Genomic DNA, 5,258 nt, shown 5'->3' on the forward strand with positions numbered 1-5,258 from the left:
TATGCAAACACGTTCTCGTACTCGCAAGAGGACTTTAGATACGGCTGAGGAGACAGACGGAGTTCTTGATATTCCGGAGAAGATAGATTTTGAAGATTCAGATTCAGGAAGTGAGCAGAAAGAGCCAGTAATCATGGGCGATCGTATAGTTCTGGCAGATCCAGCTCTCATGGACTTTTCTCGGCCTAAAATTGATGAAATTCAGTCTAGCATCATGCACCCGGCTATTAAGGCCAATAACTTTGAAATCAAGCCGGGCACTATTCAGATGGTGCAGAATTCCGTTTCTTTCGGAGGTGCTGCGACTGAAGACCCCAACATGCACATAAGGAATTTTGTCGAGATCTGTAGTACTTTCAAATATAATGGTGTGACTAATGAGGCTATCAAGCTGAGGCTTTTCCCATTCTCACTGAGGAATAAAGCTAAGGACTGGTTACATTCTGAACCAGCTGGGTCTTTCACTACTTGGCAAGATCTTGCATAAAAGTTTCTGATAAAGTTTTATCCAATGGCGAAGACTGCGGCTATGAGGAGTGCTCTTACTCAGTTTGTGCAGCAACCTACAGAATCTATGTGCGAAGCTTGGGAGCGCTACAAGGAGATGTTGAGAAAGTGTCCACATCATGGTATGCCTGATTGGATGGTGATCACTGGTTTCCATAATGGTTTGGGGGCCCAATCTCGGCCTATGCTCGATGCAGCAGCTGGAGGCGCCTTGTGGGCCAAAAGCTATACTGAGGCTTATAATCTTATTGAGACTATGGCTGCAAATGAGCATCAAGACCCAACTCAAAGGATGATCCCTGGGAAGGTAGCAGGTATTTTGAAAGTTGATGCAGCTACAGCTATTGCAGCGCAGCTCCAAGCACTGTCTATGAAGGTCGATTCTCTAGCCACCTATGGAGTCAATCAAATAGCTATGGTCTGTGAGCTTTGTGCAGGTTCTCATGTTACGGATCAGTGTTCTCTTGTTAATGAATCTGTTCAGTATGTGAACAATTATCAGCAACCGCTCAGGGCCCGACTGGAAGAATTTTTTTTTTAGTATTATAAAAATCCTAAACAAAATCTGAAAAAACCAAAAATAAAACACAGCCCCATTACCCACGAATTATCTTCCCATTACCCACGTTTTTAACCCTCAAAACCCACTCTTAATCAAATTTTACCCTAATCTTTACCCTATATATACATACAACTATTCCATATACTCCTCCATATACTTTCAAACCTTAAACTCTCTCCCATATTCAAAAACACAAATCTTAAACACTTTTTCTCAGTTTCGATGGCACCCAAGAGATCCAAGACTATTGATAGCAGCAGCACTGTTCCTACTGCTGATTCTTCGAGGGGTACTGCTGCGAGGCCTCGTTTGTTTGATAGGGCTGCTGAGGAGGAGTATACTAGGCTTCTGGGTAAGCCGATTTTGAAGGAGAGGGGATTCTTACCATCGGGGAGGGATGGTGAGTTGTTGCCAATAATTGCTGAAAAGGGTTGGATTGCTTTTTGTGAGTCACCAGAGGCAGTTCCGATGAGTGTTGTTCGCCAGTTCTATGCAAATGCGAAGGCTGAAAAGAATGGGTATTCGGTTGTGTGGGGGATGACGGTGGATTATCACCCTGCGGCGATTCGCCGTGTGATTGGGCAGTGATAGAGGAAGCCCGGAGAGGAGAATTGGAACGAGAAGAATACTGAGGATTTTGACTTGGATTTGATTTATGCTACTCTCTGTAGACCGGGCACAGTTTGGACCTTCAAGACTGGGACTAACGAGTATCGCCATTTTCCGGCGATTGCGATGAATAGGTATGCCCGTGCATGGAATGCCTTTATTTGCGCTAATATTCTGCCTACTTCACATGCACATGAGGTTATAATTGAGCGTGCACAGTTGTTATGGGGTATTTTGAATGAGGAGTACTATGTGGACCTTGGTGAGTTCATCTATCAAGGAATTATGAAGTTTTTGAGGGGAGCTAAGCACATGAACATCCCTTATACATCCACGGTTACAAAGCTTTGCTGAGTAGTGGGAGTACAGTGGCCGTCTCACGAGCAATTGCAGCTGTCGGCCGCTCCTATTGACTCTGGGACTCTGAATGCGATGCAGGAGTGGACTGGTGGAGAGCCCGAGGAGCATGGGCTGGGTTATCATCTTCCAGGAGGGCGTCCAGCACGCGGTGCTACCATGGCGAGACCAGGGCGTGATGAGGCCGGTTCTTCTAGAGCTCAGGAGGGTGCTGGGATGGCTGATGCCCAGTATAGGAGGCTGTCGAGGAGGATGGATGCTATGTACGAGACGCAGAGCAGGTTTGCTCAGGAGCTCACCCTTGCGCTTGGGACTGCTTTTAGAGGCCTTGGAGCTGACATCCAGTGGCCAGTTTTTGGTGAGGACTCTGCATATCTGCCTCCTGATACTCCACCCTCTGAGGGTGATGATGCTGATGATGATCTCTCCGAGTAGGTATACCCAGTGTTCCTTTCTACTACCTTCACTTGGGACAGTGAAGATTTTAAGTTTGGGGTGGTAGTTAAGGAATATTTTATGTGTGTGTCATATAGTTGCATATTCATGATAGTTTAGTTCATATAATTGCATATTTTCGCCATATAGTTTTTTTTATTAATTTGTAGTTTTATTTATCATGTCATGTAGCTCATGCATATACCATGATCCATTTTGCGTTGCTTTGCCAATTGATTTGTAATGTTGATGCAAGTATAGTGATAGCGTTAAAGTGAAGTTGAGTCTTGTAGGTTGACATGCATGCTGAAACACTTATAATTTCACTAAATCTTAGAGAATGCTTAAGGACTAGATTGTTGTTATGGTTTGATGGTTTTCAAGGTTAATCTATTAATTATGCTTAGAATTTATAATAAGTGCTTAGTGATAAAAGGCATGAAAAGAAAAATTGGAGTAAAAAGTGGAATTCATTGCTAATTGTGGCTAGGCGTCAAATGGCTAGTAGCCGGCTCGTATTTTTTTGCGAGTAGTCTAGGGTTGAGCAAGATGGAGCGAAACGCACTTGCTCAGAAATTTTGAAAAAAAAGAAAAAATATATTAAAAAAAGAAAAAAATAAGAAAAAAATAGAGAGTTAATGCATAATTGATCACGAGTGGGCTCTTTGGTATTCGAGTTATTAAGTTCTTAGGGGACTTTGTGCCTAGTGACCTAAGGCTTTTATAGTCTGGGATCCGCTAACCTAACGCTCGCTACATGGATACCATTGCATAAGTCTTTTGTGGACCTCACTAATTGCACGGTCAAATAAGCATTTGTTTGTTGTGATAAATAAAAAGCATGATTTCGTAATAAGCTCCAGAAATCTTGAAGTGTTATAAGTCATTTTGTGCCTAGAATTTTATTCTTCGTATAATCATGTGATTACTTTGCGGATAGTCGAGTTATGATAATTGATCTAGTTTTGAAGCATATTTGTTAAGCATCCGCACACACCACATTTTCGGTTGTATGTTAGTTTGCATGCTTTGATTGATCTTTATTCGCCTAATTGCAATTATTGAGATTTTGTAAGTTGGTTGGTTTGGTCGTAGTAAGGGGGATCGCTGCATTTCATATAGATTGCATTCATGCATGTTTTTGTTTTATTTTTGAGTCTGTGACGCTTGAGGACAAGCATCGATTTAAGTTTGGGGGTGTGACAAGTGGCATTTTATACCACTTAGAACGTCTTATAATGGCTTGAATTGATGTCTTGAAATCAAGTATTTTGTGTATTTGATGTGTTTTTCTAGTGTTTGTGCATTTCAGGGTATTAATTGCATTTCTGGAGAGATTTCATCAAGAATAAGACTTGGTATGTGTTTGGCATTGCAAGCAGGAAGATAGGAGCAGAATGCAGCAAGAAACGGGAGAAAAACAGAGCATTTTCCAGAAGGGGTCTGAGCGCCCGCTCGGCTCTGCTGAGCGACCGCTCAGGAAGCTGAGCACCCGCTCAGGAATGCTGAGCTTCCGCTCAGGGACGGAATTTTAGAATAATTATTTTGGACTCCTGATTCTGTTTAACTTCCAACTTCTGACTTAGCTGGGTTTTATGGGACTCCTATATAAGTAGTTTTCAGAGACGTTTCACAAAGGTTGGATCGTAGTATTAATCAAGGAGCAAGGAGATAAGGAAGAAGACCGTTTTAGCACACCGCAACGAAGAGGAAGCATATTTTCTTGTGATTCTTTGTTTCGTTGTAACGTTGGATGCTAGTTTTCTTTACTTTGAACCTATTTACTCTTGTGACGTACTCTGGTTTAATAAATGTAGTTTTAGTTATTATTCTCGTGTGTTATTATCATATTTTCATATGAACCCATAATGACGATGAGTGCTATCATGGGCTAATCGTAATCATGGGGTCGTAACGGATTTACTATGGAATTCTTTAGTTAGTTGTTTAATACCTTAGTGTGTGATGATTGTATGATATCTAGTATTGGTTGTGCTTATTCATCTTATGTGCATCGCGGACATATAAGATAGGGTGTTAATCTCTTGTGAAGCGACGGTGGATCTTGAGATTTAGAACTTGCCATACTAGCATAGGTTCATGTAGGAGTATGAATGATTTGTGGGTAACTCTAACCGTTTTATTTGCCCTATGTAATCAAAAGGAATAACATGGGCTTAAATCGTTATGTTGTCAATTTCTGTAGATATATAGGGACTCAACATAATTGATGTCTATTCAACTTCTATCTTAATTGTGGATGCTTGGTAGAATGGTATTAGTACAATGAAAGTTGGCTTTTATCAGTTTCGTGTTGTTCGATTAATATCAACATTATTACATGGTAAGGGTAATAACAATGACTATTGAAGGAAGTAGTAATGAAGTTGTGATCTCATGTGTGTTTTAATATTGTTAATTCAAGTATCAATTAAGTGCTTAATTCTCGTAGTTAATTATAGTTAATAATTAGTTAATCAAAGCTAAGTGTTATTGTTTTAACATTAAGAAGTAATCATACATTAGTGAGTAAATGTAATTGAACATAATTAGTCTGAGTCTCTGTGGGAACGAACTAGAAAGTATTCTATATTACTTGTGAACGCGTATACTTGCGTGTATTATTAGCGCGTGTTTTTCCCCTAACAGTAGTAGTGTTGGTTTGAATAAAAGTTGTGTGGTGAGAATGTAGATAGAATAAAGTTTTGTAACAAAGAGAGTTCTTGAGACAGATTGATTTTATTTGGGTTTGTAGTAAAGTTAGCGTGTCGTTCTTATTTTCAACTCT

At 40.4% G+C, this 5,258-nt stretch overlaps 1 non-coding gene across 1 annotated transcript; it reads right to left on the bottom strand.

The window, feature by feature from the left end:
- Positions 1-526: 526 nt before the first annotated feature.
- On the bottom strand, positions 527-633 carry LOC141679932 (small nucleolar RNA R71). The gene has a single exon (XR_012558212.1). It is a non-coding gene; the product is annotated as a small nucleolar RNA R71 (small nucleolar RNA).
- Positions 634-5,258: the final 4,625 nt, after the last annotated feature.

This window comes from Apium graveolens, chromosome 1 (assembly GCF_009905375.1).
Source record: "Apium graveolens cultivar Ventura chromosome 1, ASM990537v1, whole genome shotgun sequence".
Lineage (NCBI taxonomy): Eukaryota > Viridiplantae > Streptophyta > Magnoliopsida > Apiales > Apiaceae > Apium > Apium graveolens.